This window comes from Rattus norvegicus, chromosome 8 (assembly GCF_036323735.1).
Source record: "Rattus norvegicus strain BN/NHsdMcwi chromosome 8, GRCr8, whole genome shotgun sequence".
Taxonomy (NCBI): Eukaryota; Metazoa; Chordata; class Mammalia; order Rodentia; family Muridae; genus Rattus; species Rattus norvegicus.
In genome coordinates this window covers 120931312-120945852 of record NC_086026.1, presented here as the reverse complement: position 1 = coordinate 120945852, position 14541 = coordinate 120931312, and the positions used below count along the sequence as shown (strand labels likewise).

Sequence of the window (14541 nt, the reverse complement as noted above, 5' to 3'; positions counted from 1 at the left end):
CCGTGACGCAGGTTGAGAGAGCTATGGCGAAGCCTGTTAGAAGTGTGTCTGAGATGGATTCTGAGTGATAGCTCAGAAGTTTAGCTATTGAGCAGAAGGTATGAGGGCCAGTATGAAATGCTGTAACGTGCCGTCAACTGGATCCTCTCTTGCGCCCTGGGACTTCCAGTGTATCGCAAAAGGCAGGCATCAGTGTACTGAGGTCAGAGGGGAAGTCTTGTTGGTTGACTAAAGCTGAGATTTAATCTCGCATATTCTTTCTTGCCAAGGAACAAAATCCAACCATTCCAAGAAACAAAGAGGTGACATGGAAATGCACGGATTCAGCAAAGTGCTTTCTATGCTTATTAAATTAAATTGCAAGTAAGTAGTTCCCTCCTACTGAGATTTAAAAATGAGAAAGACAAAAGTGTGTCCTTTTAGATAGTCCAGGGCTCAACCATTACTACATATAAATTATTTACCCCATGTAATGGAATCGTTAAGCTAAAAACTAAGGCATTAGGTTACCTGAGATCAAACCTCTGCTGTGTACAGCAGTGTGACCTTGAACAGATTAATCTCCCTGTGCCTCAGTGTACTCACGCTTAGACGAGATGACTCTAAGACTGCCTCATCAGCACTTAAATGCAATAATGTAGGGGAATTGCTTTGTTAAATCATTGGCACACAGTGCTGGACATGGAGAGAGCCGTGCCCAGTGCCCCAGTGGGTCTGTTGAAGAGAGGAGGAGTAATTCTGAAGACCTACCATTCCAAGACCCCCTCTCCTACTTATCCAGAGACCAGGAGGCATAAAGTCCTGAGTTCTACCCCCAGAACCCAGGCATATTAGCACATGTTTGGAATGCCGATACTTGGGTATCAGACCACTTGTGCAGGATTCCTAGCTTACTTGACTAGTTCCAGGCCAGTAAGAGATCATCTCTAGAAATCAAAAGAAGCAAAGTAAGTGGTTCCATGGAAACAACAGATGAGCTAATGTCTGGCCTCTACATACATGTGTGTACATATATGCATATATGTATATACATACATATGAGTATGTATGCACACATACGTCACTCATGCGTATCTGAATGCATGTGTGCACTCATGATCGAACATGCATGCATATATATATACATACATACATATATACATACATACATACACACAGATAATAGAAGTCTAGCCTACTGTCATTTAAATGGTTAGTCGTACAATAAGAGTGTTAACTTTATATTTTGAAGAGGAAACTGGGTATTTTGGGTTTGACTTCCTTGACAAAATATAGCCTGGAACTAAGTTGTGTGTCCCCACTAGCTGGGGCTGCAGTGGTGATGTGCTCTCGGAGGCTCCAGCCTCTTTATGACTGTTACAGAGGAAGCAACACTATCAGGAAATCAAACAATTGGGCACTAATTTGTTTCCTGCCCTGCCCTAGAAGTCACCGCCGGTGTCAGACCACCGTGGAACATATATTCTTGCTGGAATTTGGAGGCTCCAGGCCACTGATGTGCCAATTGCTTTCACTTGGGGTTCTAGTCTGTAATTTATCATCAGAGTGTCCTACCCGGCTCAAACGCGCCCTTTGTGGGCAGAGGCAAAGCTAATATACTTTCCAAGTGCGTTTGAATTGCTTCAATAAATCATGGCTGCCAGTGTAAGCGGCTTTATCAGTTGGCAGGACAATAAGTTATCTCCACACTTTGGAGACACAGGCTCTCCAAGACTTTTATTTGTGTAAATTATAATGCATCATAACCCGTTTCCTAAAATGAAATTAAGAAGCTCACAATGTGTGTGTTTTTAAGACGCAAGGACGTCCGCCAAAGGCAGCGAGTGATCCAACGAAGGAAAGGAACACTTTATCCTGCTTGTTTTATAGCAGTCTTTTATTTCTTTATCATTGGCACGGTGATGTGAACATTAAATGCTTGTAACCAGGGTTAAATTTTGTCTCGCTCTTCAGTGCCCCAGTATTTCTGTGAAAAAAAGCCAACAAACAAAGGAGGGCTAAGTGTAAGCTATTCTTCTCATGAAATGGGTAAGTAGCTCTGCTGATAAAATGCCTTCTGTGAGGGTCAAGATCAGCACCGACATAAGGAGCAAGGCATGGCAGTGTGGACCTGCAACCCTGGTGCTGGGGAGGGGGGACAAGTGGATCCCTGGTGCTCAGTGGCCAACTGGCTTAGCTGAGTTGCTAAGCTCTGGGTGTAGTGAGAGACCCTGTCTCAAAAAACACAGTGGTGAGTGATTGAGGAAGACACCTACCATTGACTGCTAGAAATGACATGCATGTGGTTGTGCCTGCATGAATGTACCCTTGCAAACACACACAAGCACACACACACACACACACACACCATACACACACATAATATACCACACAAGCACATACCACACACATATACACACATACGACATACACCACACTCACACATACCACATACACACCACACTCACACACACACACACACACACCACTTACACATACACACCACACTACACACACACACCACTTACACGTACACACACACTCCATATATACTATACACACACATCACACTCACACACATACACATGCACCACATTACACATACACACCACACTACACACACACACACACAAGCATACACACACCACATACCACTCACACACACACACATACATACACCACTCACACATATACACATGCACCACATTACACATACACCACACTCACACACACACAAGCATACACATACCACATACCACTCACACACACACACATATACCACATAAACCACACCCACACACATACCACACTCATACACGTATACATGAACCACATTACACATACACACCACACTACACACACACACACACATACACACATGCACACCACACTACACACACATACACATACACACTCCATACATCACACACACACACACACACACACACACATACACACACACACACACACACTCCATATACACCATACTCACACACAGCACACGCACCACACTTGCATATGTCATGTTGGGTGCTTGAAAAACTTGTAGTTTGACATAAATTTATGCTTCGTCAGTTCTGTTAGACAACTTCTGCAATCGATGAGGTTACGGAAGCAAATGATTTCCCCTAGTGTTCTCTGGGACCATTTCTGAATTTTTCAGTTCATTCCCATCCACCGAGCTTAGATTCGGAGTGTGTCTGATTTGAATACTTGAGGTCCCTGATTGGGAAGATAAATGTGTTACATAACAGTACAGTGTCTGAGAGTCCCAATAAGGAAAATGCAATCTACTTTTGATATTGTTTGGGGACTCTATTCAGAATGATGGACAATATAGTCTGTTCTTTTTATTGGATTGACTGAAAAGCAGCTAGATATCTATAAACTAATCTTCCATCGCTTTGTACGTGATAAGAAAGTACTTTTGCCTGTAATTGCACCAATAGCTCACTCTGAGAAAATGATGTCGACAAAGAAGCCAGGTTTTAGAGCGACTGACAGCAGTTCTGTTCCGAAACCAAGCTTGTTTTGTTGGTCTGATTTTTGTTACTGTTTTCGTTTTGTTTGTTCTGTACCCCGGGATATTCAATTCTGTGTTAGAGATGTGACTGGTGGGCATTAGTGATGAAGAACTGATGGTAGTGTGGTGTGTATGTGTAATGTGGTGCATGCGTGCGTGTTTGTGTGTGTGTGTGTGTGTGTGTGTGTGTGTGTGCGCGCGCGCGCGCGCACATGCTGTGGTTAGGACGATGGAACAGAGATGTGGCGGTGGAGGGGCGGATGCAGATTCTACAGGTTCCGAACCGGAAGAACTGCCTTTCTCTGTTGTGCCTTCTATTTTCCCTGAACCCTCGCCTTACGTTTTTCTCTGTCCATACCCATGGGTAGAAGAGCTGATTTCCTCTTTTCTGGAAGTTACGCAATACACAAAATCTACCTCAGACAGTAAGTGGAAGTATTATTGTCTTCAAATTCGTTTCTTTTACAAATAATAGCGCCGAGCACTGTCTATTGCTAAGATGCAATTAGTCCATATCTCTTTCTAAAAACCAATTATTTTTGGATTACTACTATTTCATCTCTACTGGGGGTGAGCATAAAAGAGGGATATTTGGTTCACGGTAATGTCATTGATTTTTAATAGAAATTTACTTTTGCAAGAAAGAGGAGAGGCATTCCCCACCCCCAGCTTTGGAGGATTCGCTCCAAGATGCCAACTGGATAGTTGAAACCTCAGGCATTCTGCACCCCATGGAGTTGGTATCCCCAGGATCCCTGCCTCACATTCATGCCCATGATAGAGATTAATGCATAAATAGCCAAAACCACACGGTATCGCCTCAGCCAGAAGTGTAGCATTGGCTTCATCAGCAGACAAAGCCCCTGCTGCTGGTTTTATAGTGTGAGTCATTTAAAGCCTCTTTCAGAGTCTCTGCAGCATGGCTCCTTTGCTCTAAATGGAATGCTGTCACACATTTCTCAGGGATCTCTGTCTGGTGTCATCTGTAGGCTGAATGCTCTCTCAGATATATGCTTGTCACAAGGAACATGTCTTCTGTTCATGCTTCTCACCTGCAGATAAGAGACCTTTCTCCTCCTTTCTCTCTATGCACCATGAGGGGGTTATCTTCTTCAGTATACCCTCTGAAGTCTTCCTTTTCCTTCCTAAACGATAGCATAAATACAGAAGTCCTTTTACCATGTATCTTGGCAACATCAGCAAAAGGACTGTTTTTCTTTCCTTGGTAGGCCTAGATCTTTGCTCGTTCCATTGGAAAGAAACACTTCATGTCTTCCATTTGGCATTTGGCATGTTCAAATCTCAGGCTTCATAGCTCTTACACTTCAGTTCAGGTCGTAGTCAAATGCAGGTCACTTGTCATGAATAATCTTGGTTGTCAGTTTGACATACTAGAGAGAAGGAACCTCAATTGAGAAATTGTCTCCACCATATTGGCCTAAGGCCATTCTTCTAATATCATTTTGAAAGGCCCAGCCCACTGTAGGTGGCGCCATCCCCTATACAGGGTTTCGTTGGCTGTATGGGAGGATAGGTAAACATGAGTCTTGAAGCAAGCCAGTAGGTAGCATTCCTCCATGATTACTGCCTCGAGGTCCTGCTTCCATGCCTGCCCTACCTCCCTAGGTGATGAAGTGTGTGTAATCTGTGAGCTGAAAGCAACTCTCTCCTCCCCACGTTGCTTTGGGCCAGTGTTTTATCCCAGCAACAGAAAGCAAACGAGAGCATCTGGTCACAGTCATGAACCTCCACAACACTAGATCTCCTAGCAGGAACTCAGCTAAGGGACTGACAGACATACTGGGGACAGGATGCAGAGGTATCAGTCTGTGTCTCTCCACTCACAACAAGGGACAATTTAAATTGCATGAATTACATATTTCTGGGATTCTTCCATTCTACTTTGATTAGCTGTAGGTGACTGAAACTATGGGAACTACTCAATGGGAGCCGTGGACAAGGGTGACAAGTATCTATTGAAAACAGTAAGGTTACTTGATAGAGGAAGTGATTAGTAATACCATCTGAAATGTGCTTTAGGGGCTGACAGTGCAGATGAGTAGTAGACTGCGGGCTGTGCATGCACATGGCCCAAGGTTCTGTCCTAACCCTTCCAGAGGTGACTTTTTACTAATGATTTTATTTTGGCATACTGAATTCTACATTTTGTAAGTGTTTAATTGGGCATGATTTACTCTAAATTGTCTTTTCACAAAAAAAGGCCACCTGCATAGCTTCTAAATGATGGCCACATTATAGTATTATTACAACAAAGCTTTTATCATTAAACACAATTTATTGTCAAATTGCCAGCATGTTCTTTGATAATGGGCATGGCATTTTCAAATCCTAAATTTGTCTTTAAAAGAACGTTTATTAAAGAGTTGGTAATATCACATAGTATAAGTAAACTACCAAGGGCTAAAATAACAGAATTTGTTTCTTGCATGTCAATCTCTTCTAAGCCAAAATGGAAGATAAAGAGAAATTATTACTGGGGCCAGAATACAGCTTGTTAATAAAGATTTCACCCTTTAGACCAAAGGAGAAAGTAAATAGACTTACACGGTATACTTCACTGAGCAACATGACCAGCAGAATCACCTATAGCATTAAAAAAAAGTGAGCCATTGGAATCTCCACTTGGAGTGAGTCCTGGATTGGCTAGGGTGACCTGTACATGTGTGTAATTCTTCATCCTGTGGTTCATGACATATGAATGAAAGCAGCTCTGGGTGTCATAGTGCAGCTAGTTTGCTTGGCCTTGCTATTCTGCTCTTCTGACTTTTCTTTGGTAGAGTGGACCAAGGTTTTCCTGTTTGAGGGTGCCGTATAGACCAGCCTTGTACTAGGGACCTCTTCCCATTCTGATCTTAAATCACAGCCTTTTCTCTCTACAGGGATCAGTTAACTTAAAGAGCACCATCCCCAGACATGCATACTCCCCTCTGTCCTTCCTTCTCATTATCTCATACATATGTGTGACTCCATGCACGTGTGTGTGTGTGTGTGTGTGTGTGTGTATGAGAGAGAGAGAGAGAGAGAGAGAGAGAGAGAGAATATATAGCTGAATACTGAGAAAGGAAAAGACTGCACAGCCATTCTTCAGGTAGGAATGACTTACAAGGACAATGCTGGGACCACAATGAATGAGGAATAGCAATTCTCATGAGAATGGCTTTCAGCTCTAGGAGACCAGGGAAGTGACCACCATCTTGCCCTACTATTCACTAAAAGATCCTTCCCACATCAACGTGGGAACATCAAAGTGACATGTCTGTGTGGAGTTGTATCAACTAAGGATACGAATCTGGGGAACAGAAGAATGGTTTAGCATAAAAAACCTGATGACCTAAGTCTGATCCCTAGAAAACCTACATAGTACAAGAAGAAAAGTAGAGAATCAACTCTTGAAAGTTGTCCTTTAACCTCCACATGTATGTTACACACACACACACACACACACACACACACACACACACACACACACACACTGAATAAGTAAATGAGTGAATAAATAAATCATATACACAAATAAATAAGTAAATACATAAATGTAAAATTTTTAAATGGAATATAATATCCCACACCTGCTTAGAAAATTGAAATTACTGTGCAGTAGCTGTCTCATTCTGTAACCTGGGTGGTGACACACCTCAGCGTCCTTCTCCTCTCACAGCATCTATCCCAAATCTCTCATGACGCTGAAGTTCCAAAAGAAAAAGGCCCCAAGTATTTTTCATAACCTAGATGGAATATTGAATTCTTGGCAAAATGTTCTTTTGTTTTCAACCCGTCCAAGAACCAACTCATTTAAATCCCCAATTTTGTACCATCTTTTGTTGGTGAGGTACTCTGTGGATGGCCGCATGCTCTCAGTCATTAACACAAGTGACAGCTGTCAGATCGTAGTTTTGTTCTTGGTCGTCCTGGGCTATTGATGCTAAGACTATCTACATCTATAATTGCAGGTTCTGGTTTGTAATTTTGAGCCGAATCTCTTTGCTACCAGCAAGAACCTTGTCAGGAAACAGAAAGTCAATTTGGTACAGAACCAAAACTTAGCATATATGTTGTTTAACTCAAAAGCGTTAAACATTGGTTTCTAACGATGAAAGTAAAAAAGCGTATAGGTCTTTTGAGAATGCTGGGAAATGTAACCACCAAGGAAGAGACTTTGCAGTCTAGGTCTAGGTGACTCACTCCACGGGGTTCCCATGCTTCTGTTAATAGAACTCAGCAGCTCCAGGCAGATCAGAAAGAGGCCACAAAGCCTCTTGATTAGGTAGTAGCATGCAAACCACTCATCTGAAAGGTCGCTGCTTAGTTTCTTCTGGGACTCAAGCTAAACTTATTTCATTCTTTGCTTCCCAACATAACCCAGACTGGGCTTTTACACATTCTTTTAAGATCCCAGGAAAGACTGGAATCTACCTATAGGCGATGGTGTACAACTCTCTCCCCTAAGAGTTAATCCAGTGGGGGGAGTCAATCACCCAACTGCCCACCCCTCAGGAAAGTGGGCTCAAGTTAAGCCATGCCAAGGAGATGGGAGAAATAATTATCCCTCTAATAAAATATATACTCTTTTCTTCCCAGAATCTCCACTGTCAGTGCAGTTGCTCCAGAACCAACATGACGTTCTGTTCAGTGTGTTCTGAGTCCTGATAAAAAAGATACAGCATTTCACTTCTCTCCTTTCTTTTTATCTTGGATGCTGGCTAGTGTCTAAGGTGTCTCAGGTGACTTCACTTTCTCTAAAGCTCCCTCCCTCTACCATGTGGCTACTTGTGCCCAAGAGGGTCACCTTGATGTCACCTTAACTCCAAAGGCATGGTTCTTTGTCTCTGCTCTGTCTCCTCTGAGGAGTGTTGAGACTTACAGCTTGCCTGCCCAGGGTTTACTTTCAAATTAGTAAAATTGTCTTTGAGCTTCCTATTGCCTCTAATTCATGGGTTATCTTATTAACAAGACTAAGAACTCCAGAAGGATCCTTGATTTCCTCAGTAGCATGTGGTGACTCTCCTGGGACTCCTCAAAATGTGAGGTGACATCAAAGGACTCTAAATCATCCTAGAATTTGGGGAACTGAGGCAGGAGGATGGCAGCACTTTGTAGCCTGGCCTTCATGTCCGTTTTCTCAGTGTTGAAATGTGCTGGTGTTCTTTGCTTCCTCTGCTTGGTATGGCCTGGCTTTACTCTTTAGAAAGAAGTCGCCTGAGGTCAGGAGGGAGCTCTGCTTCATTGGTGAACTTTGCTGCTGCACAAGGCAAACTTTATACACACGGGCTCCATGCAGGTATGGGCTGCAGCAACAGGAAGAAGATTAGGAAGCCATTTCTGAAGGAAATTAGAGTCAAGAAACATGATTGGATAGCCAAATATTAGCAAAACCTTTTTAACGTCCTCTGAGCTGTTTTTTAATCTGCTGAATGATACTGATATAGATGAACTTCAATAGACTCCAAGAAAAAAAAATCCAGTATATATCAGAAAAGATAGATTTAAAATGACTTAGCATCAAATTTTGTTCAGGCTTGATGTTAGCACTGTTAGTAACAAATGCATCTGTTACTTAAAGACATTATTAATGTTCCCATTTTGGTTATGGCTGATATCCACTCCCATTCACAAATGAAAATCTTTGATGAGTTCAAAGTATTGAATGTCAGCACAGGATAACCTCAGCTATAAGCAAAAGAAAAGATACTTGAGTGGAAAATGACTTCCAAGAGTCTAAGAAGCTTATTTCAATTTATTAGCACTTAATTGTCCCAATAAAGCTATTGTACCTGAACTACATGAAGTTTACATCTAAACTTTATGAACATTATGAGATCATAATTGATCTCAAACTGGCCCACAGTGCAGGCACTTAGATTTATATCCCGTTAACGGTGAGGAAATAGACCAGAAGACCCACACAGAGACATACCCCCAACTCAGGCTGTGACCTGGCAATCAGGTGGCCATGCATGTAGTGAGTGGCCAGCTCGTTGGTGAGCATTTCAGCAGTGTAGTGGGTGTGTTTCCTCATTCATAAGGGATTCTTCACCCTCCTGCCATATCTTTTCTAAAAACAACCCTAACCTATAACTATAGAACTGAGAGTGAGGGGGGGGGGGGTTGCCAGGATGTCAGGCTTGGCTATAGAACCCCAGTCTTTCAAAGAAAATTTCCAAAGCCAGCATGTCTGTATTCTGTCCAATGTACTGCTTTGCAGGGAATGATCCCCTCTTGTTATTCTGTTACTGTGGGCAAGTCTTCTATATACCGGTCACAGACATGCATGCTAATTAAAGAATTTTGAGTACCCGGAAACAGCAGCCAAAGCTTTTCCTGGGCTCCTGGATTAATAACAGCCTCAGGGTGCAGGGCACATGCCAGGACCTTGGTAGGCTGACCTTCCAGTAGTTGAATGCTGGGATGGAGCTTAACAAAAATTAGTTTGTGATTCCTTTTGTCTACAGGAGTCTGTCCTTTATAAATGCTCAAGGTTTTACTGATGCTAACTTAAAAAGGATTCTAACTCTATTGGCATGTCTTCACCACAAGCATAACCTATTGAGGGCACTGAAATGGGATCCTGGAAAAGTCAGTCAAAGTATATGTCCCCTTAACTGGCATGGTGGTATGCTCCTGTTGTCTTAGTATCACAAAGGCAGAGACAAAAGGATTGTCTGTTTCAATGTAGTCTGGGCTTCATGGAGAGACACTGTCTCACAAAACCAAACTATGGGCAAACTCCTCAAGGATAATATCTATTAGTGGGAATGGAGCCTGGCCAGCAAATGCTAGTCATGGTACATTTTCCCTGCAAGCGAACTCTTCATTTCAAACCAGCGGTGTTAAGCTAGCTAGTATGAAGAGATAGCTCGGGGGTTAGAAGGCTTCCTCTTGCAGAGGACCTAGGTTTGGTTCTCAGCACCCACATGACCTCTCACAGCCATTCGTAACTCCAGTTCCAGGTTATCAGATGCCTTCCTTTGGCATCTGAGAGCAGGGCACAGGCACATGAGCTGTGTCCACAAATACATTCAAAGAAACACTCAAGCCCATTTAAAAAATATCATTGAAACATCGTAAGCAACATAAGCATTTTCTGTGTGCAGGGTAGCACGGGTACCACCCAAGCTGACTCTCACCAGACTCTCTCAGATTGGTGCCATCGATTGTAAGCAGTGTAGATAATGGAAATAGAGATTTGGTCTACTATGGTGACTGCACCAGGATCTGCAAATAATCCTGAAGGCTAAGTCCTAAATGTATAATCTCTCATAAGGACAATGGGTCATCTAAGGGCGAGCAAGGAACAAAACCAAACCAAACCAGAAGACAGTAATTATGTTTGTCTCCCCTCCCACACAAGCTTTGTCCAGCCGATGAGCGCTTGTGCCCACCAGGACATCATTAGATACACCATGGTGGCTCTCCAGTATCAGTAGCTGCTCTCACACAGGGGGAGGCTGTTGCTACCCTCATTTATCTTTAAGCTGCTCTACTGTATCCTTCATCATGGTCTTGTTAATAACGCCAGGCCGCCAAGGAGTTGCAGTTGATGAAATTTCATCTTGCGAGCTTTCCAGAGGGCCTCACCTGCAGAAATTCCAGCCTCCCTTAATTAAAATTTGATTCTCAAAGGAAGCCACTATATGTGTATAATAACACAAGGAAGGATCACGCTGTGACTGTGGCTACATCTGTTTAGCCAATGTGGGCACAGGTAGCTTTGGGTTATCTCAAGTCATTACCAAGACAGCATCCATGAAGGAGAGGTTCCTCTGTGTGTGTGTGTGTGTGTGTGTGTGTGTGTGTGTGTGTGTGTGTGATGTATGTATTTGTGTGTACATTGTTAGGCTAGTGCAAGATATCTCCAGTTGTTCTCTGGAGGCAGACTCTCTCACTGAGCTAGCTGGAAGTGCAACTTTTTGGCTAGCCTAACGGGCCAAGGCACTCTCGGGATCCCCTGACTCTCCTGTCCTATGATGGGGGTGACAGGCACAGGCAGTCATGTGTGGCTTTAAATGGGTGCAGAGGATCTGAACTCAGGTCCTCATGTCTGCATGAATCATCTCCCCGGTCAACCATCTCCCCGGTGTCCTAAGCTGAAGTCTAGTTCAAGATTCTGATGACCCCATGAAAATACACGTAGCCCAGGTTGGCTTCAAACTCACTATGCATCAGAGGCTAGCCTTGGAATCCTGGTCTTCCAGCTTCCAGGATTACAGGCTCAAGGCAGTGTCGGCAGCCTGCCTCTATTGCAGGTCAGATTGACTGCAATGTGTCTAAGCCTAACTGCTCAATTACGTATTCCTTGTAAACGTAGCTACAGTTAAGACAGAAGCCATTCCTAAAAAGGTGCTTACAATAACAGATTCACTGACTTCTACGTTCTCTCTACGAAACAATAAAAACACGACTGGAAATGTTATTAGATGTAAAAGAATATTGAGCGATGTACTTTGTATTTTGAGTCTTTCTTCTCAGGAAAACTTCCCGTGTACGTTTAATTCACAAAGGACTCTGAGAAATATCTCACTTTGTTTATTATCTCTCCTGAATCTCATAGATGCCTGAACTTGTCTGGGTAACAGTAAGTGGCTCTTTATGGTTGGAAATGTATTCCCTGCTCTTTCCAGGAGCCTGCTCTGCTCTCCCTCCCCCCTCCCTCCTTTTCCTCATTTCCTTAGTCTCTCTTTCCCATCCCATTTTAAAACTAAGAATTTTGCAGGGGGTTTGATTTAGACAAGGGAGTCTCCATTTGAACCGTCACATTGACCTGCACAGCCGTTGCGTTCAGAATTCACAGTAGAGTGGTTACCTGCATAAGACCTGCCCAAGGCAGAGCCCATCAAGTCAATAATCCTCCATCATGAGCAAATTATTCATACGTCTCCACCCTCTCTCGGGAGCAGTTAAAGGTTATAAATAATGCCCTTTATTACAAGTGTATTTAAGGTTAGAAATTACAACCTTAAATAAATAAGCACCTGCCTCTTGCTAATGCAGGCACAACACACAACGAATGCAAAGAGTACAACAAAAATAGTCAAACACGAAAGCAGGGGAAGGACTTGGGCAGAGGGATGTGGTGGGGGAGGGATGGCGGTAAGACAGGTAAACACTTTGATTAAAGGACATGGTATGCATATGTATGAGACCAGGAAAGAATAAATGAGGGGTCGTATAAGGAACAGGTACTGCTTTTGCAGAGGATCCAAGTTTTATTCCCAGCATCCTTCTAGTGAGGAATCAATCTCTCTCTGTGTGTGTCTGTCTGTCTCTGTCTCTGTCTCTATCTCTCTCTTCTTTCTTCCCTCCCTGCCCCTTCCCATCCCCCTCTTCCTCCCCCTTCTCTTTCCCTCTCTCTTTAGATAGAAATAGAGATAATTTTAAATCTTTTAAACATAACAACATTTTTTTTAAAAACGAACTATGCTACATTTCAAAGATGCAAAATGAGGACTGTTCATGTTTCCTTCTAGATTAGGTGTTTGAATCTCCAAATTTGACACCCAAATTTGTGGCATTCTTAAAGCCAGGGAAATGTCATGGGAGATGCTTTGGCAGGACCCTGAGCGTAACTGATCAGAAGGGTAAAACTTTCCCAAGCTCAGCACCACCTGGTGTACCTCCCTAAGTATTCAGGGTCTAAGCTCCGCCCTTTCCCATTGGTACCCATTGTTTAATTACCCTGTCCTCTTTAGAGGATTAGTGAGAAAATCAGGCAGTGATCACCAAACCTGTGCTGAATGTCGCCAGGATTTCTGTTCAATTTAAAGGAGATTAATACATTAAATTAGTATAACCACTTTATACAGTCAAGGGCATTGCTTTCAAAGATGTGCTCTCAGTGAGAAGCCCAGAAATGGAAATCAGATGGTCCAACACTCTATGATTCATCCACTTAACCTAGTTGGCACTGTTTGCCACCAAACATACCTGGGGGGGGTGTCACATGTATTGTGAGTGTGTCTATGTGTATGTGTGTATGAATGTATTCGTATAGGCATGTGAGTGTATGTATGTGTGTTTACATGTGTGATTGTGTGTATGTGTACATATGTGAGTGTATGTGTTTATATGTTTATGAGTGTATATATGTGTATGTATGTGTAAGTGTACATGTGTATGTATGTGTATGAGTGTGTGTGTGTGCAATGCTCACACATGTTCCTGAGTGTGAGCACACATGAACACTTCTCAGGTCACACACTTGGGGGTCAGAGGACAACTTCCGGTGCTGGTCCTCATCTTCTACCTAGTTTGAAACAGGCTGTTCGCTGCGGAGAGCACAGGCTGCTGAGTGTCTGTTCGATCCCCTGTCTCCATCCTCTGATCCTTCACAGGCGTGCTGAGGTCGCCCGCATGAGCTACACATTGTGACTGTCTTGTATGTAGGTCCCAGAGATTCAAACATGGGTCCTCAGCAAACATGCTAGCCACTGAACCTCCTCCCTGAGCCTCATCAAACTATTTTGGGGCCACATATTTTTTGACATAACAAATACAGAGTAAAGACAGAAGGAAAGCGAGGCTAGAGATCTAGTGACATCCTGACACTAGTGAAGCTGAGGCAGGATGCTTATGAGTTTGAGATCAGTCTAACCCAATGATTCTCAAACCTCTTGTGAACCTTTAATACAGTTTTTCATGCCGAGGTGACCCCTCAACCATAAAATTATTCCACTGCTACTTCATAACTCTAATTTTGCTATTGCTGTGAATTGTAATATAAATTTCTTATATACAGAATATCTGACTCACAGGTTGAGAACTACTGGTCTAAGTTGTGTAATGAGATCTTATCTCACAAACTCAGATAAATATAAGAATAAAGAAAAGCAAATGCTGTAATGTAATTTCTGAAAGTCACAAAATGAGTCACATTTTACACACTAATTTCAATTGAACTTTTTATTGTAGCCTTAAAAGCATACACATGCATACATGTAAATACATTTGCATGTACATGTATGTGCACATGTATGTGTGTGATGTGTTCTACATGCAATATAGGTTTTATATAACTTATTATT

At 42.7% G+C, this 14541-nt stretch overlaps 1 protein-coding gene across 28 annotated transcripts in view; it reads left to right on the top strand.

The window, feature by feature from the left end:
• The window catches only part of Arpp21 (cAMP regulated phosphoprotein 21), a 164623-nt gene that overhangs the window by 131734 nt on the left and 18348 nt on the right, over positions 1-14541 (top strand). The gene's annotated exons all lie outside the window — the stretch shown is intronic.